This window comes from Sparus aurata, chromosome 16, assembly GCF_900880675.1.
Source record: "Sparus aurata chromosome 16, fSpaAur1.1, whole genome shotgun sequence".
Taxonomy (NCBI): domain Eukaryota; kingdom Metazoa; phylum Chordata; class Actinopteri; order Spariformes; family Sparidae; genus Sparus; species Sparus aurata.
The window spans coordinates 26,576,279-26,599,134 of record NC_044202.1 but is presented as its reverse complement, the minus strand read 5'-3'; positions in this window follow the sequence as shown (position 1 = coordinate 26,599,134).

Here is a 22,856-nt window from a genome sequence, read left to right as displayed (position 1 = left end):
CCAACAGGAAGTCAGAGACACGGAAACGGTTTAAAGTATCCAGCCAGTTTTCAAAATAAAACACTCTTGTGCAGACTCCCGACCGTATAAAAACGAAAAATTACCAGATCAGAAAAGTCTGGCAGGCAAAAGACTCCACTTCTGAAAAATTCCCGTTATGATGCCGTGCGGAGGGCGGAATAAAACCTGTAGCAGACGCACATATTTTCAGTAATGTTTAATTTTTTTCAGATTTGAGTTTTTTCTGACAGTTTAATATTAAGAGTAAGTTTGTTATTTATGTTCTAAAACTAAATGTTACTTTTCTGAGTGTTTTTAGTGTGTCTGTTAAGAACATGGTGGCTTATGTTATGTTGGTTATCATTTTTGTGCTGGTGTATAGTTTAGCCATTAGTGAGGTAGCTGTTTCCGAGCTGTTTTACCACCCGTCGAAACGCACCCTGCAGGAGTGACTTTCTCCATTCTGTATTTGTAGTTTTTAAATAACAATATATTCGCTGATACTGATATATCTGTGATAATATTGGATAAATAGATATAATAAATAGATAAAATCGGCCAACAAATAAGTTGGTCAGGCTCTACTATTATGCACAATGTTCAGTGAGTGTCCTTCAAGAAATTTAGATGGTAAAAAATTCCAAGTTTGAGAAACATGAGAAAACCCTGCCTGAATAAACTCAGTCCACTGCATACAATTTCAAGGTGTATTTACTCAATACTTTAATTCAGTTATAAAAAGACCATTGTAGTAGGTAGAGAAGGAAGATAACTGGATAAAATGGAATTGTTGAATTAGAAATGTCATAGTTATGGTTAAGAGTGTGTACATAGGTGTGTCGGGCAGGGTGATGCTCGCATTGGGCCATCCACCTTGTTAAAAATTAACAAATCACCCATTGGTAGCACCCCACTCACATCTCCACAGTGGCCTGCAAGTGATCCCAACAAGCTAATTATGAGCGGGAACACAAAATAACTGGTGAAGAGCTAACATGATGCAAAACTCTACTAATAAAACTACTTTGTCATTTGCTTTTGTAAATCCAAAGTGGCTTGGGAGAGTGGTCGCTTCGTCACTCAGCGTCACACACCAGTGGTTAGGGTTATGGTGCTCCCAAACTGTAGCCTACAGAGTGGGAAATGAGTCATAGCCCGAGTCAAGAGATAGGTGAAGTGATAAATGTAGTCAACCAAAGAAACCTCTAAATATTTTGTGTCAAGATGCAGTGAAAATATCACTTATCACTCCACATTAGGTTAGATAATGCTATAGAATTGTCCAATCTATAGTAACATTTTTAAGATAATTGAAGGTGTGGTGCGATTATACAATCATAAATCAATGGCGTAGCCTCATAGTGACCTCTGTCTATTTTCCGATCCCTCCCTCTCCTCCTGCCTTCTGGTCCTTATCTTTAGCAACTCGATACCCCTCATGATCCATCGGTGGCTATTTTACAATTTGGCTAAATCCAGCTCTGAGGTAACAAGTGACACCTTCTGTTTCCATGCTTCCGGTCGCTAGGCAACCTCAGCAATTATGCCACTGCCAAGAGAGGGATGGGAGGAAGTAGCACCCCGAGGCCCCCTGCCTCTGGCAATCTTGGTTGCGGCCGGTCAGGCTTCATGCTTTGTCTAAGTGTAGTGCCTCCATACCAAGGCAGTGACGAGGGCCGCTGAAGCACGCTGTGTTTCCTACTGCTCTCATTAAATCAGCTCTCTTTTCTGTGTTACACAGATACAGTTGTCTGCTAAGGATGTCTATGAGGGAGTCACTGCTTGTACAAAAACACTCTGCTGCCCTCTGTTGTTCGCTACTGATTAATAATGAATGACTGAATTGTTGAACAACAAAAGCCCAAAAATCCAGGCTCAAAGTACCAGCAATTTAAGACTTTTACAACTGAAGTAAAATCAGAAATGTTTAAATTATGTATAACAAATAAATGTAATAGTTGACACCGACTCAACTAGCCATATTTGTATCTGTAAAGGTTCTGGCCCCTCTAGTTGTAGGCTGGGACTCTGGAGCAAAAGACTTTACGGAGAGACTCTCCGGCCTGACAGCGCCTTGCTGGTTAGCTTTTCATTGCAATCTCATGCTGTTCATCCACACTTTGTACACACCCGCATTACTTCCCAAATATACAAAATATGGCTGAATATAGCTGAATATGGGGCAATAAGAACGTTTTTTTCAACAACAAAAAAAACATTTGATTTGGTCTTGTGATTTTATGTAAGTAAATATATAGCCGTAAAAAGTTATCCATTCAAAATTGTACTTAAGTTTACTGCAAGTGCTAAAATGTGATAAGCAAAATAAACTTAAAGTGTCAAAGTAAATGTATGTATTATGCAAAATTACACCTTAAGACTTTATTATTATTATTATCATTATTATTATTATTATTATTGTTATTATTATTATCATTATATACTGAGCTATTCCAGGGCTAATGACATTGACAAAAGTACTCATATCTTCACTTTCAACAGTCATCTGGAATCGATTTTTTATGTAAACTGGTCTTGTTTCCTATTTTATAGTGCAAAAAAAATTACGGCCTTTCTTATCACTCCTGTTCCTAAGATGTTATACTCATAGCAGTTGTTCGCGTGAATGGCTTATGCTATCTGTAAATAAATACTAGTCTTGGAAAGACAACCTTCAGATACTTTGCCACGTTACAATTTTTATTGATTGCTTTGACCTGCTTAAACAAACTGGGATCCACTTGGTTTTCATCATCACTGTCTCTGCAGAGCACACCTCTTGCAAATGTGTTAACCCTTTCTCATTGGATTGACACATTTTCCCCACCCTTTTGCAGACTAGTTAACACGGATGTCATTCAAGCAGTCCAAACTCCATGGTTTTAGCGATGGTAACCAAACAGAAACCATCTGTTCCTAACTATTACAAACAACCTACATCAGTATGAAATCACTAAAGCACCTGATTGCCACTCCTAAACACAAATCTTCAATGAGCAATCAGTCTACAGGCCTTAAAAAGTGCAGCGGCTGTGTTGTTCTTTGCCAACATGGATTGAAGAAGTCTAAGGCGGATGAGAGTGAGAAATAGGTGCAGAGGAATGTCAAGGTTGGATGGCATGCAAGAAGATTTTTCCCTTGGTTCATTGCAAGAGAGGATAATGAATGTGATATGGATGAGGCCATGTGGCCCCATCGTCAAGACAGAAGAACCTGAGTATCAATAGTGGCTATTTCTTATACTCTACAGTAATAGATTATACTTTACTGTGATATTTTATATCTTTAACTTCTTTTCTATGTTTTAAAACAGGTCAGTTGTTCAGGAAAATGCTTGCTGTGAAGCTGCAGAAATGTTTTGTGGACTATGAGACTACCAGCTTTCTTATTCTCTTATACTCTAATAGATTCTATTTTGGTTTCCATGTATTTTGTGTAATATTTACAGTATTTCAGTTTTCAGCCACAGTTCGAAAAAAAGAATCAATGGAATAAAAAAATGCATCAAAGCATTTCTGATTCTGGATTCAATTCTTTGCAAGACAGCAAATTTGACAACAAATGGCACTGGCATGAAAGCTACGTAGAGTAATAGGCCACAATGACAAGCAATGGTGCACCGATTCGCACTGAGTGCTGTATTTTGTATTTTGTTGTCCACTGTGTAATGGTTGATTGGAAGAGCTCATACACTTGTTTGGAAGTTGTGTTGTTTGAAGGCAAAATTAGCTTTTGTTGCATATTTTAAATGTTTTGGCACGGTTAGAGCCTTTTGCAAACAAAATGAGTCATTTTGACCATGAGTGCCACTGTTTCGGCCTGTGTGTTAACTGTTTTGAAAATGTGGAGTTTGAGTTGACTGCTGCATCAAAGCAATCAATAAAAACTGTAATCCGGAATAATCTACAGAGAATTTGAAACTTTACAAGCTGATATGTATAAGGCAATTCAAACATTTGGTCAGAGGTTTTTATAGATGTTAGGTTTGACAGTTTCATATAACATGGTTGTATTTTTAGTTCTTTTTATACCTACTCCAAGGATTTTTCCGAATGCATTTATCTCTACTGCATTCTTTTTTATAATATCAGGCTGCTGTCTATATGAATATATATGCATATTTGCATATCTACATATATTTTTACAGAATATGCTTGTATTTTCATTCCATTTTACCTACACCAAGGATACTTTGGAATATATTTTGTCATGCTGTTGCCTAAATCAATGTATATTTATGTCTTTTCCTCATTTATCATTATATTTCTATGCCATTGTCTTTACCATTAAATCTATGTTTTTTTTTACAGTTTTTCTCGATTGTTTACACACATTTTCTGAAAGCATGCCTCATGCTCTCAGAACTCTACACACAAATCAAAAATCACACACACACAATGGGCAAAACCCCTCAATTCTCCTGCAAAATTAAACTTTACATTCAAAACAATATTATTTCTTCTCAAGATGGTATTTTGTTTTCAAATGACACACACAAACCATCATATGAATAGACATTTATAAGAACCAGTTGAACACTGATGTGCTCAGTGTAAAACACTATGATGAATGGAAAACACCTCTTCTTCATTCATCATAATGACTTAGGCCTTTTTTGTTCAGTTACACTTACTACAGTCAGTACTTACATAAGTGTGATGTAAAATATTTGTGAATATTGTTTTTATACTCAGAACACACAAATACACGGTAACAGATATATTTTATTTTTCCCACAAAAACAATGTACACAGTGTACATATCAACCAACACAAAGTGCATATACAACAATTTACGGTCTACCTACAAAACAACAGAAGAATTTACTGTACACAGTTACAGTAAAAAAAAACTAAAAAAAAAACTGTGCAGCATGCTCTCCTCTGTTTCGGTCTGGCCACAGCACCTCATCCACATCACAAGCAATGTTTTCCCTGGCCAAGCAGCAAGAGAAATATCACCTAGCATGGTGAATCCAGCCATGAAAAGCACCAACTGCTATATATCCACATGCATCTTCCATAGCTTGGAGAAGGGGTATACACATTTGTGGATTTGTGGATTTTGGTCATACACTTTACAAAAAATTCTCAATAGGATTGAGGAATGGAGAATATGGAGGGAGATAAAGCGTGGTTGGGCAGTGAACCAGTTACGAACCAGAGCAGCCCAGTGGAAACTTATGTTGTCCCAAATGACAACATACCTGAGCTGCTCTGGTGGAATGAGTGTGTTGTGTAGGGTGTCTAGGTGTTTGCCCATTTGATGAGTCAGTGTGCATAGTAGGGCAATTCACTTTAGAATTTTGAATGACAGAGTGTTCTTTGTGAAAGCAAGAGATTTTCTTCATGAAAATTGTGCCAAATGCAGAGAATTGTGTGTAGTGTTTTGAAAAGTGTGTTTTAGAACTGCAATTTGAGTGTAAAGCAGGAATTGTGCTTGTAGTTTAGCAGAATTGGTTCAGGGGGTTGGTGCATGACTTACATGTTGTGGTCATTGTGTCTCAAGTACCAGTTTTTGTGTGTAAACAATTGAGAAAAACTGTAAACTACACAGTCAGGACATGCATAGGAATGCCCTCAAGATATCTGAAAGGTGAAGACACAATGACATTTCTAACATGAAATGCAAGTGTACTGTTAAAAGGTTAATCTATGTAAAAAATACTGTATTCTAAACTGAGCACAGTAAAGAATTGCTTTACAGTGAATAGCATACCAACTGCAATGTTTTTTTCTTGTTTAAGTGGAATCTTAATTAAAAAAATTCCTGAGAGGAATAATGTTTGCAGCGAAATACTTAAATCAAAATGTGTCTGACTCCCCCTAATACCACACATCTTCATTCATATTACTGTTTATGTACAGATGAAATAAGATGGATACAATATGTTAATGTGTGCCCTTTTGAAATGCTTGTGACTATATTTCTTAACACTGTGCAGACCCAAGCTAGCTGCTCCTCCTGCTTTTATTTTCTGAGAATGGTCTTATTAACACCAAGAAAGCATATTTTCAAATATGTCCCACTACTCCTTGAAATACATCTTTGTTTCTGGCAATTATGTCTATGTCTTATGTATTCAAAATAATATATATTATATGTATCATATTTTAAACAATATATGAGTAAAACACCGCATTTGTTGTCATGGGCATATTAAGAAGCACCACAGTGTGTGTTGACCAAAGACAGACTCACAAATGTCAGTGATCATGCAAAGGCAACACATGCATTTTCCAGAGTAAATATCCATTCTACTGTAACACAGTGGGTTGCAGGGACAACATAATTGCATTAAGGTATCATATGATGATAAGAAATAACTATTTAAGACTTTGAATAGCTGAAGACTTCTGATGACTGTTGAGGAAAAAGGAGAAATGATGTATGTTGCAGGTTGAACAGCTGACACTGTTGCTAAAGATAACTTCTCTGACCACAAACTGGTCTTGTGATCTAGCCCATGTTATCTTTAACGTATGACATCACCAAGGAACAACAGATTATTGTTTCTCAGTTTTGAAACAGCAAAACCACAGCTATTCTTACTCTACAGCCCTCCATGTTTAAACTGAAACGTGTATGTTTATCCCCAGTGACACCTTGTCAGAAATCTCTCTCCAGGGTGGAGATTTAAATATACATGTGCAACATTTTCCACAAGATGTTGTATTGTTTTAGAATGTATGTACTTAGTATTTTTTTTTCTTACCTTGAGATGCTTGCTTTTGAATATATCTTTCAAGTTTCGTTTCTACTTTATGAAAAATTTAAATCAAAATTAAAAATTACAGTTTTCCTCAATTGTTTACACACAAAAACTGGTACTTGAGACACAATGACCACAACATGTAAGTCATGCACCAACCCCCTGAACCAATTCTGCTAAACTACAAGCACAATTCCTGCTTTACACTCAAATTGCAGTTCTGAAACACACTTTTTTCAAAACACTACACACAATTCTCTGCATTTGGCACAATTTTCATGAAGAAAATCTCTTGCTTTCACAAAGAACACTCTGTCATTCAAAATTCTAAAGTGAATTGCCCTACTATGCACACTGACTCATCAAATGGGCAAACACCTGGACACCCTACACAACACACTCATTCCACCAGAGCAGCTCAGGTACGTTGTCATTTGGGACAACGTAAGTTTCCACTGGGCTGCTCTGGTTCGTAACTGGTTCACTGCCCAACCACGCTTTATCTCCCTCCATATTCTCCATTCCTCAATCCTATTGAGAATTTTTTGTAAAGTGCATGACCGAAATCCACAAATCCACAAATGTGTATACCCCTTCTCCAAGCTATGGAAGATGCATGTGGATATATAGCAGTTGGTGCTTTTCATGGCTGGATTCACCATGCTAGGTGATATTTCTCTTGCTGCTTGGCCAGGGAAAACATTGCTTGTGATGTGGATGAGGTGCTGTGGCCAGACTGAAACAGAGGAGAGCATGCTGCACAGTTTTTTTATTTTTTTATTTTATTTTTTTACTGTAACTGTGTACAGTAAATTCTTCTGTTGTTTTGTAGGTAGACCGTATATTGTTGTATATGCACTTTGTGTTGGTTGGAATATACACTGTGTACATTGTTTTTGTGGGAAAAATAAAATATATCTGTTACGGTGTATTTGTGAGTATAAAAACAATATTCTCAAATATTTTACATCACACTTATGTATGTACTGACTGTAGTAAGTGTAACTGAACAAAAAAGGCCTAAGTCATTATGATGAATGAAGAAGAGGTGTTTTCCATTCATCATAGTGTTTTACACTGAGCACATCAGTGTTCAACTGGTTCTAATAAATGTCTATTCATATGATGGTTTGTGTGTGTCATTTGAAAACAAAATACCATTTTGAGAAGAAATAATATTGTTTTGAATGTAAAGTTTAATTTTGCAGGAGAATTGAGGGGTTTTGCCCATTGTGTGTGTGATTTTTGATTTGTGTGTAGAGTTCTGAGAGCATGAGGCATGCTTTCAGAAAATGTGTGTAAACAATCGAGAAAAACTGTAAGTGTGTCACAGATTATACAGTATGTTGTATCATTTACAATCTGTCGATGGAAAAACGTGCTGAATTACAAAAATGTAACTGATTAAAATCAACTAACCAACTATAATCAATATATTTTATTGGCCATGCAAGAGGCATGTCTCTGGAAAATATTTCAGCAAATCCAAGATGGATTGATGTAAAATTTGGTCATGGCATTTTTGGTCCCTTGAGGATGAGTTACTGTCTCGTGCCACCATAAGTCTCAACAATTATTCAAAGGATTAAAGCTGGCACAGATAACCACTGTGTCAGGAAGTCTTATGACTGTGGCCAGCTCCTGACCTATCATTTAGCACCACCAGTAGGTCATAGTTTTGACTTATTTACATTTAGCAGACGCTTTTGTCCAAAGCGACTTACAGAAACTCTTACATCGCATGGCCGTGGCAACCAGCACATCAGGAGCAGTTTTTTGGGGTTCAGTAGTTTGCCTGAGGACACTCCGACATGCAGACCAGGGGAATCGACCCACCGACCTGAGAAGCTGGCTCTACCCTTAACAGTGAGGTCTACTGGGAGCAGTGCTTATTGTAGGGTCTGACAGCAGCAGAAAGGTGGAACCTGTGATACCTCTCCTTCACACAATGTATCAGTCTATTGCTGAAGGAGCATTCAGTCATGGTTCTCATGCAATGTGACTTGTGACCCCCTGACATTCAGTGTAGTGCCTCACTTTTACTTTTGGTTTCGTTCGAATTAGCAAATGTTAGCTTGCTAACGTGTTAAAATAAGATGGTAAACATTATACCTGCTAAACATCAGCATGTTAGCATTATCAGTGTGAGCGTATTAGTGCACTGAAACTAGCCTTTAGCTCAAGTACAGTTTCAGAGCTGTGGAAGACTGTTAGTCTTGTTCTAATATTTTGAGGGTGTTTTGTATGCAGAAAAACCCTAACCCTTAATTGAATGAAAGTATCAATCAATCAATCAATCAACTTTATTTATAGAGCACTTTTCATACACGAGTATGTAGCACAAAGTGCTTTACACAGGAAACATAAAACAATAATAAAGAAAGCCCCTCCCTCCCACCCTCCGTACTACATACATGCACACATACGTACACACACATACATGCACACATACGTACACACACACACACACACACACACACACACACACACACACACACACATATACACACACACACACACACACACCTGCACACTCTTACTACTGGCAATAGGGAGACATGGCAAGGCACTGAGGATTGAGGAAACGGCACCTTTGGGGCCGTCCACACTGGGAGGAGTCACAGGCTGTGCCAGGGGGGGCACCAGTGCCCAGGCCCCCCGACCCTGACAGTCAACAGCTGGCCGGGCTGAAGGGACCCAAGGACAGCACCCCCAGCAGCATCCCAGACACAGCTCCCAGTGTGGAGGACCCCCCTGAGGAAACTCTGGAGTTAACCCTTAAAAACTAAAAACATAAGATAGGATAAAAACCCTGACAAAAGATAATTAAATGGAGTGAACAGTTAAAAGGATAAAATACATAAGATAATAATAAATAAAATAAAATAGTATCGAAAATAAATAAAAATCTTCTTGGTTTTGGTATGGATAAAAGGCCAGAGCCGGAGGACCTCAGGGTCCGCGAGGGTTGATATGGTAAAAGCAGGTCAGATAAGTAGGAGGGCGCAAGGCCGTTAAGACATTTAAAAACCAGTAAAAGAACCTTAAAATAGATCCTGAAGCGCACAGGGAGCCAATGCAGTGACTCTAAAACTGGTGTAATGTGCTCCCGCCCTCTGGTCCTCGTCAGCACTCGTGCGGCTGAGTTTTGTAATAATTGGAGATTTAGAGTACAATTTTTGGGAAGACCAGAGAGCAGGGCATTACAATAATCTAAGCGACAGGAAATAAAGCATGCATTAGCACCTCCGTACTGGCCTGGGAGAGAAACGGGCGGACTCTGGCTATGTTCTTAAGATGATAAAAACCTATTTTTGTCATATTTCTGATATGTGGAATAAAATTCAGCTCAGAATCAAAAATCACGCCCAGATTTTTTACTGATTGTGTTGGTTTAAGATCTTGTAGTTTTGTAAAAAGTTTCTCTGTCTGGCCTTCAGGACCTATAACTAAAACCTCAGTTTTGTCCTGGTTGAGCTGTAGGAAATTCACTGCCATCCATGACTTGATGTCTACAATGCAGTTAAGAAGGGCATCAATTTGCTCTGTGTCATCAGGAGACACGGCAATGTACAGTTGTGTATCATCAGCGTAGCTATGGAAGCTGATGCCGTGTCTCCTTATGACATCCCCAAGAGGAAGCATGTAAAGATTAAAAAGAAGTGGACCTAAAATTGACCCTTGGGGAACCCCACATCCAATTTAATGGTTCAGTGGCAATTGTGTGTCAGGCATTTTATTTCCTCAAAACTCTGCACACACGTCATTCTACACAGTGATGCTTAAACATCCAATTGCAGGAATAAGAAGGAAACCAAATTTGTTTTACTGGAGGTGGGCTTATTAGTCCAGTTGGTTAGCGCACAAATTACATATTACCGATACCGAGGTGATAAAAGCACCAAATTTTACATGAAGCTTCTTTAGGATCTCCTGAATGATTTCAGCCTAGGAGCCCGGCTGCAATATTGAAATTTAGTGTCAAATCACTCACAAAACAATATCCAAGAAAAACGTTTTTTTGTTTTTTCCTCTTGAGTAAAACTTTCATGGTAATGGCCATTTAAGACCACTAAAAAAGCTTCCTTTTGTTAATTTGTGCTCTGGCCAGTAGATCTTCCAAATTATAAGTGTAAAATAGAGTACCAAGACATCTTAGACCCCAAAAAACCTCAAAAGCCCTGTATAATATAGGCGAAGTTATAGAAAAAAGGCTGCAAAAATTGCTTAAATGTTAAGAGCTCTTGGGTTTTCTCTTTTATTTTTTAATTCAACTTTAGGTTATTCATTTAGCCATCTACTGAGTTCATAGTTTGGCCATTAGTTCTGCATCACATCACATTAAATCCTATTTGTGTGTGACAGTACATAGCTAGACGTACTGCTGTTGAATCTGGAGGGGGAAAGCCAATGAAATGATGAAATGCAACGACTGGATATTCACAAGTGCTTCTTCTGTGAGGGTGGCATAGATCAAGGTGCTCTCCATGAAGTATCAACATTTGATGCCGACAGGAATATCCAACATTTTCATTATTCAAAATGGCAGTTTAAACCATATTTCAACTCCCAGTTTTGATTAATTTTGAGTCAATTTAGATGTTTTAGAGGACACTGAATCTATAAAAATAAATTGCAGGATATTTATGAACACAATTATCCAAATGATGCAGAATATGTACATTTTAATTCACATAACATTACACTCTGAGGTGACATTGGAGGTAACAAAGGCAAGTACCATATCAAACTATGACTATGGCTAAATAATATAGAGAAAGGAGTATAATACAAGTTACAGGTAGAACACATAAGTCCTGGAACAGATTTTAAAACAGAAGTATACCCAAAATTATCACTGCAGAAAACTAGAAAACTTTCATCAAGCAATAGCACCTTGTACTTCTGCTACTCTGCACTATTTAACCATATATTCATCATCAACATCTTCTTCTTCGACTACATTTTTGTCGTCTTGCTCTTCTTGCTGTGAGTGTGTGAGCTGAGTGCAACATGTACTGTCATAGCCATTGCAGAAGCAGTAGCTGGTACAGGGGGCTTGCATCCAGGACAGGCATGATGATTTCCTTCCTTCTCACCTTCCTTCTTGTTCCATCCAAACTTGGTGATGTCCACAGCTGGTGGATCAGGGCGGTCTGCTGGTTTCCAAAGCAGCATCTGTAGATGGGCACGCCGTCCATGGAGGTGCACGTTGCGCTCTGTAGGCAGTGTCTTCAGTGCTGGGGGGGTTTTGCACTTTCGGTATAAGTCATATCTGGCGACATTCAGAGATGCAGACTTCCTGCGGCTGTACAGAGCCAGGAAAAAAAAAGCTCACTGTCTCTGTGATTTGCAAATCAGTGGCTCCCTCCTGTCCAATGAAGTGACGCAGGTCACCAGGTACTACTCTCATGGCCTTGAGCGCAGACACCTGCCCTTTGCCAACAGGATAGGAGTTGGTGTCACACCCTAGGGAGCATGCATAGCCACCTCTCCATCTGCAGGTGACATGTGATACCCACCCTCCAGCACCAACAGACCATGAGCACAAACACATCAGTGTTGTTGCTGAGAATGTAGACAGTTTTAGCACCACGCCTGGCTGCTTCGTCATGAGTGACAATACTGTCTGACCATCTTGATGTGATCTCCTATGTTGTGTGCAAAGGAGCTTGCCTAGCCTCCACTTAATTGTCTTGTCCTTCATCACTTTATTGCGGCTAGGTAGGGGGGTTTTCAGTGACAGTTGTACTCTATTGAGCTCCCCCCAGCTTTGCCTCTCGTGGTCTTTGGCAGAGACTTGCTCATACCGGTCTAAGATAACAAATGTTTGGGTGATGTTGTGATCAAGCCGGTGCCCCATTCTGGCTGCGAAATCAGCCACAGTGCCTTACAATGGCCACACCACGCGATAGATTAGCTGCGATGCATCAGCGAGTACAACGTCTGGTGGGTGGGGATTGAGAACAAGGATTTCAAGACGCTGAACAATCACAGACTTGTTACTGTTTCTGAGGCATCCATACTTACCGATGATGGATGCAGGGACCAGGCCAAGCTCGTAGATAAAGAGGGTAGAGAGCTCCATTCTTCTCTTGTTCCCCACCACCACATGCCTTTCACTCCCTTCCCTTGCTTGATGCATGTCTGCTCCCCAAACATATCTCCACTCACTGCAGCTGCACTATCTGAGTGGCAGCACACATGGCTTCCGGCGAGGAGGTCATCCTTGGCAGTAGCAGGAAGGTGCTGCATGTTGCGCAGATGCCATGTGATCCATCTTGAGTAGTTGTGATGACCAGCGGCAAAGAAATAGGGCAGCATCTCTTCAAGGCATGTTCTTTTTGCAGCAACCAGTCACCCTCTCTTTTTGCTCGCCAGAACTTGTGCGCTATTAGGTTTGGGGTGATGAAGCAAAGTAGTCTAACTTCTTTTGGTAGCTGTGGTAACATTAAAGTCCGTGTAAAGCAGAAATAAATTGGTGTTATGAGTTTGTCATACCACAGAAACATGTGTTATTGACCACTGAGCCAAATTTGAAAGATTAAAACAATTGCCAAGTATATAAAATTAGGTCTCAAAATCATGGAAAAACAAGCACTTCTCTCTGCTGTGAAACGCTGGGGGCGTGTCAGTTAGAGGCGCTGGAACCACGCCAACGCGCGGGAGGGGATCATCCTCCGTGTACTGTACAAGGACCTAACCTACAGTAACAATGGAAGCTAACAGCATCATCAGACGGACCCAGCCCGACCTGTTTGAGCCATCCGAGCCAGAAACTGACTCTGAGTCAGACACTGATAGTGCTCAGCCTTGTTCCTCACAGTCCATGTTTTACATTACACACCAACATAAAACCCTATATTGGTGCACATAAAATATTACCTGTAGATTATCACTGTGCTGTCAGATGGACTCTGCTCAGAGAATGAGGCCAAATCATGTCATGACTCAATGCAATAACATTTGCTAACATTACATGGGCATGACAGGATGCCTGATGTAACATCACTTTCAGGATTTGCACCTACAGCAAAATGCTTTTAGTTGCCCAAATGTACAATATTTATAACATACATAAGCACACACTTACACTTAGAGCTTAGATCTGGCCTAATAATCAAGCCCGACCCTACCTGACCTGAGCCCGTGCACGTTATGTCCGCGCTGGCCCGGGTTGTCAGCCTGACTGGTTGACTGGTTAGCTAGCTGCAAACTATTCTAAGAGATGCTATGACTCGAGAGTGAGCGGAAAAACCTCCGAAACTAATGCGCTGAATGTATTTATATGGCTTCCGCAGCAGGGCCAGGTTTGTGCAAATCATGTCCGTGTTACGTAATGCGGCCATGATTTCTGACCCGCCCATTAAATCCTGAACACAGAAATGTTGAAACACAGTTTGTGAGCCTAGCTCCAAAATTAAATTCTAAATGATTGAATGGCTTTTTACATGTTTTAAGGAAATACATTTATGACCTGTTTAATGTGTTCTGAAGAAAATGGCTAAATTTGCTTTACACAGACTTTATGTATGCACTACATACATACTGTAATCACTGTTATTTGCTTCTATTTGATCAACTTACTTGCACTGAGATGATATGATCCAAATATAAAAAGCTCTGTTTTGTCCATCTTTCCATCCAGCCAGTATTCTGCCTGATGCAGTTACCACAGTGACAATCACACAAAATTGAGCAGCCAAAAAACGCAAGCAGAACTGAAGCAATTTGAAGAAATATTAGGTCTCAACATTCACACCAGTGACATTGTGCTCTATTGATTCTGAAATGCAGGTCCAATGTATTAAGAATATAAACAACCTCAAAATCAACTCAAAATTAATAAAAATCGGTCCACCGGGAGTTGAAATATGGCCACTTTTGGTTTAAATTGTCATTTTGAATTTTGAAAATGTCAGAAATGGATTCAGCATCCTTAACAACCCCCAAAACCACTCCAATATTGTCCAAATCGGCCAAGCAGTTGTTGAAATATTGCCCATATAGGCTAATGCTAATTAATGCTAATAATGCTAATTATGCAAATTGCCCAACATATACAAGTTAGCAACCAGCAGTTTCTTAATACTGGGGACCCACACTGTACATTTCTAATATAAAACCTTGGTGTACTCAACATTTCCGGGTTCACAATGGGGCTCTATGGGCTGGCAAGACTGCTCACCTCTTTGCAAATGCACCTGTAACGACTCATAATTATTAATTACAGGGCCAATAAAGATGATACTTTTTCAATACTTGTCATGTATTGAAGCTTTAGTAATGTAAAAGTTCATACACATAAATAAAACTATAAAATGTTAACTTTGGGATTCATTTGAACACTTTATCTTGTGCAGGAACTTGAAAATCACTGTGTTTTAAGCATATTTCATTGATATTGATATACTGCTAATATGAAGTTTTTTTTCTGAGGGCTCCTAGGCCAAATTTACACTATAGACCCTAAGGAAACACCATGCAAAATTTGGTGCTAGTATCACCTCCGTAATGGTATTTTCATTATGCCACCGGACTATATATATATATGTCGCAAATGGATCAAATGGGCTGATTTGATTGTTTTCCTCAAAAGTGAATATATAAATATACACCCTCAGTGGAGAGACTGCAATCTTAAACCATTTATTCCTTCATTCAGCTGAGAAGAAAAAAAATCACCTCATGTCTGAATTTGACAGTCATTCTTCCTGTAAGGGTGTGTTGCCATGGGCCAAGTGCACTGTTGTGTAAACAAGACCTGTGAAGCAATGGGAGAGAGAACCAGAGAGTGAGACGAGTATTGCATAAGGCAGCCTGTGCTTTGTGATTTTAAAAAACACAGTGAGGAGAAAATAGCAGCCTGGGAGACTAAAAGTAACCTCTCCAGCACAGATGGTCCCCACGCTTTCCGCCAGTGGGTCAGTGGGTGAGGGAAGAATGGAAGGGAGGGGAGTGGAGGCGAGAGGAGAGGCTGTGGCTGTACGCCGCTATCCAGGGGAGAGCGTGGGCGACGCGGGCAGCAGGAAAGAGAAAGACAAGGACTTCCAAGGCCAAGTGGGCCGAGGTTTGCGGGATGCACTGCTAAAAACAGACATGATGACGCTCAGAGGTCAGCCGGCTGATTTGTCATCATCTATTTCAGCAATGTTAAACAACTGACGAGGGAGAGGGAAAAATGTTGACATCACTAGTGCATGCTCACATCACTTCGTGCCCCCACATTCTTCCGATTGTGCAATCATCAAGGCGGAGAGATCACGCACTGTTTCCTGGATTTAAGACTGTGCCATATTTGGTTAGGACCATGCGGCTCAGGACGGCTCAGGACTTGTGTCATAGCATCACCTTTAGGTCGTCTCTGGTCCTGCCTCTGATCAGTGTATCACCCAAGATCTCTTCTCTTCTCTTCTCTTCTCTTCTCTTCTCTTCTCTTCTCTTCTCTTCTCTTCTCTTCTCTTCTCTTCTCTTCTCTTCTCTTCTCCTCTCCTCTCTTCTCTTCTCTTCTCTTCTTCTCCTCTCCTCTCCTCTCCTCTCTTCTCTTCTCACCACTCATATATCGTAACATCTCCTACTACATTCAGTGCAAGTACTGATACAAAAATGTACAGTAAGAGACAAAACTTAAATTGTGGAAGAAAGAAACATGTCTGAATTCTGACCTTTAAAAACAAGAATGATTGCATCACCCTGTGATACTTATACTTAAGTAGTTTATGTACTTTTGTCTTAAAGTGTCACAGAAGAATGAACAAACACCTTCACACCCTTACACTCTGCAAACACTGTAACATGCAGAACTTGCTACACTCGAATACTGTGTGCAGTATTAGCGAGCTGCCAGCAGAGAGCAAACAAGACTGCTGCTGACTCTGGAGCTGTGTTTGCTGTGGTAGGAACAGTAGGCATAATGGAAATTCCAGTGAAAAATCTACAGAATAATCGCTGGATCAAAATGAACTTGTCACACTTATGATGAGTCAGTCACTCAACAAAGCCCAACTCCTCCAGTAGACCATTGCTATTTACGGTGCTGTGTAGGATGTGGATGAACTTGACTTAGATTTAATGCTGATGCCTCTATATGACCTACATAGCAAACAAGATCATCAGTGTCTATTTCTATATAGTTATTATTAATGCCTGTCATCAGATTTGACAAGTCATAGAAAGTAAAACTATTTTTATGGCATGCGCAAAGGATGAATGGACAAAGAAATTTCTTTTTGGGCAACTGAAACAAAGTTTGCTTTGCTTCAGCGTGGTCATATTGCAGTTTTTCTCAATTGCTAAAACACAATTTCTGAAACACCATTAAGCACTATTTTCTGAAAACATTAAACACAAATCCTCAGCTTCAAGCACTGTTTACAAAACCTCTGACTCCTCGTGCCAAATGAAACTTTCGCCTCAAAACAGATTTATCTGTGCTCGAAACCAAACACTGCTCTCAAATCATAAACAAAGCGATCAGAATGATATGCACTATCAAGCAGTCAGTAAACAATACACCAAAAAACAGAAAACACGTTGTTCAAAACATATAGTTCTCAGGGAGAAATACATTTTTAATCTCTAAAACAAATTTCATAATTTTCCGTCATTGTCTTTTGATGAATAAAAATGTTCTATCGTAGTAGCTCAAAATTGATCAGAAATTATACTCTGCTTTGCTCTTTGCAACTTTTTTTGTTCTTCCTCCTCCTTGTACCCCTATTTTTACAGTACTGTACCCTGCATCTCACAAACTTGTCCTTTGTTCCTGTGATACTGTAATTCTTGTTCTTTGTAGATATGAACCTGCAACTAGTCAAAATCTATTGAGCAGTCAGTACTGTAAACAAATGGAAAGCACAATGTTCAGGGCCAGACAATTTGTTTGTTGAACAGTATACAAAAAAAACTGCCCAAAAAATCATCAGCTGTCCCCTGCCCTCCCTGGAAGACATCGCCAGCGCACGGTGTCTCAGCAGGGCGAGGAAAATCGCCGCTGACCCCTCACACCCTGGACGACACCTGTTCAACATCCTGCCCTCTGGCAGGAGGTACAGGTGCCTAAAATGCAGGACAAATAGACTCAAGAACAGTTTCTATCCCTGGGCCCTCAGATCCCTCAACTCTAACTCCTAACACATAGCACTATCACCCGACACGTGTGACTGGATGACTGAATGTATGCCTGTATAGTGTCTTATTTATTTGCTATTTATTTATATCTCTTTTGTTTTTACCCTTTTATCGATGCACTGATAGGAGAAGCACTCCTAAATTTCGTTGTATACTCGATGTACAATGTCAATAAAGGCTTTCTATTCTATTCTATTCTATTCGATACAGCCTACAATGCACTGTACTACAGTATACAATACAAAAATCAAAGGAGTAAACATGTGATCAATGTGCTTCTTCTTGTCTTTGGGCTGGGTCAGGCCAGAGCACTTCGTCGACATCACAAGCAATATTTTCCCTTCTGAGGCAACCGGGGGAAGAAGCCTCTTGTGTGCCGTATCCAGCCCTGACATGGTTCCTCACCTATATTACCACAGGCTAAATCCATGGCTTGCAGAAGATTTACCTGTTTGCTCTCTGAACTGGCTTATATTGGTTGTGTCACATGATTTGAAACAAGTGAAATCAATTTTGAGTGGTTGTGTTTAATCAATGACATTGTGTTCATGTTCATGTGACATGTGCATTAGAGTGCAGAATGTGTTTTGAGAATGAGAATGTGTTTAGAGTTCTGCTGAAAAGTCTAAGTGAGATCTGCAAATTGTGTTTTACTATGTGAAGTATTTAAGGCAGTGGTCCCCAACCTTTTTTGCACCACGGACCGGTTTCATGTACGAGAAATTTTGCCGGACCGGGGCGGGCGCGTGTGATTCCGCGATAATACAATTATAGCAGTCACCGTAGCTGCAGTTCAGCCACTTTAACAGCCAACTTCAATACATTTGTCCATCTCCCTCTTCTTCCGTCTCATCTTTGGGCCGTTTCCTTTTTTCTTTGCAAAGTAGCTCTCCAAAGATGTTTGTTTTCCACTATTCTCAGCTAGCTTGATTTTTTAGGGTATAACGGTCAGTGACTGAAACACAGTGCCGGCCCTGAGTACTTTGGTGCCCTAGGCAAGATCTTAGGCGGCACCCTCTTGCATCGCAGTCAATTTCACAATCAGTGTTCATACACTCACACAGAAACTGCATGTATGTATTCAAGATTTTATCAAGTCAAAAATATCACACCAAATAAAAACTGAAGAAAGAAACAAGTGATGAAATACAATATAAATAAGGCATTGTGCAAACATATTATTTCTCAGCCTCAGAGTGCCGTCTCTCACTTATCTATTGTCAGCCGCTTTGCAAAACGACCTACAACTCCTTCCATGTTGCCATGTGGGTATTGTGCTCGCGGCTATCCTCGTGAACCTTAAGCAAGTGGCTTGCACCTTTAGTCCTTCCTTATTAAGTCTCTATTCTTTTGGAGAAAACATTTAGCAGCAGAAGCAGTGCAAGCTATCATTCTTGCTTGAGTACATCAGCCAGCTTCTTTAAATTGTTTCCCCATTGATTGAGTCTATGTTACAAAAGTCATGTTGACACTCTCCCATCTTTGTTTTTGGAAAATGTGTAACTGCTTTTTTATTTGAACTGGTCCTCTATGAACTAACTCGCATCTCACTTTGTCAGTTAGAAGATATGTCCAGTCAGCAGGTCTGTTGGTGCAGCCTTTAGTCTTGATGCTGTGTCACTCTGCTGTGCTGAGGTAGAGGGACAGGAGCACCTGATGCTGTGTTACTGGGCTGGTGGTGGTGAAATATGTTAAAAGTGCATCTGAAGAGAGAAGAGAAGTATATGTGACCATTGGACGTTACATTTTAATTAAAAAAGAACAACAGATGCTTGATGTGTGCTATACATAAGACTAATGTAGACTAATAATGAAAATGTGATGAGATTCATTCAACTTTATTGTCATTGAAAAGTAATATAGTCTAACCAGAGTACAAGTACAGTGTATATATTTCGCCTATGAATGATATGGGAAAGCTGAGGTGTGGAATATTAACAGTAATACACTTTTACTGCACTTTAACACTGATGTAAACTTTAACAAACATAAACTGTGACACAATAAACCAAAGGCTTACAACTACCCTGTTACAAAGGGGATGGAAAACTACTAGCATTTTAACTGACATACAAGCAGGAAAGACACCTGTAAAATAACACCTGAACAGGCCTAACGTTAACTTTCCCAACGTCCCTGATGAATTTAAGGTGGAGGACGACAGCGCCTCTAGCATTTGCCTGAAACAGGTACCTGTCAAGTGCGCCAAGAGGAAGAGACGGATGTTGTTAAAAGATAAATCGTTTTTCAAAATAAAACTTTCCGAGTATGATCGTCAAAATAACGTAAATAAAATAACGTATTTATTCTTTCTCTGCGGCCCGGTACCAAACTACCCACGGACCGGTACCGGTCCGTGGCCCGGTGGTTGGGGACCACTGGTTTAAGGTATTGACAAAAGACTGCACAATTAGCTAAATGAGTTCAGGCAACTGCGAACTTTGTTCAGCCAATGGATTTTAGTGTTTTAGCAAGTGAGAAAAACTGTAAAGTTAACACCTTACACAGTCACAAATAGATACATTACCTCATCACTTTGCATCCCCCAAACAGCTATATTTGAAAAAGAAAAAATTGTATTACAAATATCAAAAATATGCCTTTCTTTCCCTGGCTTCCAAAACAAATGTCAAAACAAATGCCAGATCAAGATCTCGGTGACATGAGGTGACGGTGCTAAACGTTTTTGTCCGCAGGTGGTGCCAGAATCAACAAAAAATAAAACTCCTTACAGCTGCACGAAAAGCACAATCTAACCTGGAATAAAAAAGGGCCCTAGGGTGACCCCTACCTAAACTAGAGGCTTTATGTCAATATCTAGTTTTACTATGTCATGTGATATTATGCTTGCATGCTGCATTATTTTTTCCAACTGCAAAACAAACCAAAAGCTGGTTGTTCACAAGGAGTAACACTGTTTTGTCTTTGGGGCGTCTAATGGGGCTCAACAGGGGCCCACAGCTCACTTTTGACCTTCAGAACCAGTGGGTCAATATATCGTCATAATAAATCACATAATACGTCACATAAATTTGGCATTTTTTGATATAGTTTAAAGGTTCACTGTGTAGTTTTAGAAAAATTGGAAAGGTAAAGCTACCACAATAATAAGATATTGTACAAACTACAATATCTATTTTATAAAATCATTTATTTGATATTTACTACTGCTGAATAAACAAGAGGGGAAACATTTCCCCAATGGAAACTTTTCGAAGCTAGGAATGTTGCTACTTAGTTAAACAGTATGAAACTGAGTTGTCCTTTGACGGTTTGTATATTCAGTTTATGAAGTCATAAAAATCAGTGAATGAAATACATTTCTCCTCCTTTAACTGACACATAATCCATTCATCAGTCAGACTTGTGATCTCTTTCTATACTGGAAGAATTATGCACTTTGGGTAGAGGTGAGGTTCTTGTTAGTTTGTAGTTGTTGAAAACACAAAAAACATGGGGGCTTTTGCAGATGAGGACATTTTATCACATTACACATATGAAATGAATTAAATAAATGTATCTTATTTTCTCATTAAATTATGAGATATTTTTTAAAGCATAAGCTAATGCCTAACAGTGTGTACTTCAGTGTGACTAACATCAAATTGGTCATCATTAGTACATGGTAATTTTATAGTTCATCAAACTTGTGACATTCTTTATAAGGTTACAGCTGATGGTAATGATAACTTGTAAATGGTTAACAAATGAATCTATAAACATTCAGATTGCCATTGTAAATGTGTTTATAAACCATTACTATTGTTTATAAAGCTGTGCATTGTTTGTTACCAGCTAAATGACGATTAACTGAAGTTGAATTAACTTTGATAATTACCATTTGTTAAAAATTGGTAATATAAAGTGTTCCTGTTAGAGGTAATGGCAGTCCCTTCACCTAAACCCCCCACCTCCACCACACATACCATGCAGTTCAAAGGATTTGTGAGTCTCTGTTCAATCTAGGATCTTTCCCTTGATCTAATCCATTTATTCCTTTCCTCTAAAAGAATAAAAGTGCTGCCCTCGTGTGGCCAAAAATGTCACGACAAGAAGACACAAAATAAGTCAAGCAACCTTTGAGGCACTACACATCATCATATGCACGTTTTCTTTTTTATCATGATTTTGGACAGCTTGTAATCGTCAGAAAAAAAACTCTTGTAACATTGAGTAACACAGGTTACACAGGACATGGGTATTGTTGGTATTGGCTTGTTGGCTATATTCAGTGGCAAATTGGATTTGCATTGAGCTTGACCTGGAGCCAAGCCACAGGTTCCTTGGAAAGTTTACCAGGTCATTGACCGGAGGTGTTAAGTGAGAAAGCCTCTCACACAGAAAACAAGAAACCCAGCAGCCTTTAAAGGCATAGCAGGCTGTTTGCATGTCCAACAGCAGCAGGGAGGCAGGTACTGGGTACTGGGAAAACCGTTTAAAACTAAAGTCACTATAATGAATCTAATACATTGATTACACACTTAGAACTCCAGGTTTTGGAATTAACAGTGCTGGATATGGTAGCATTAGGAGTGATAGGCACCATGGATGGAAAAGCATTGAATGTGCAGTAACTCAATGAACAATTATTGAACACGGTCATCTAAAAAAGATCTAGTTAGGTTTGGAAAATGTTAAATGATAAAATGATGGTGATTTTTTTCTTGTAGGGTGTTATTTAAATATAATGTAACACAGAATTTAGTTTGTGGAGCATAAACATATTCCTTTTTCTTGCAGAATGAAAAAAAGAGATGACAAATGCAGCTTCAGTGCAGGACATGCATGCAACACATGCACACATGCAACAACATCTTAGAGTAGACAGTGTTTGCAAAGAATGACATCATTGAAACTGGATGCCCCACTTACACATATTATACCTGACATGCTCTCCTTCTTCACATCTCCCTCTGTCTTTTTCTGTCTGTCTCTCTGGTTTCACGAGAAGCTCTGGTTGTTCTTGGCCACTGGAATAAAAGAAAAGTTAACCGCTGTGGAAAGAAGGACACCA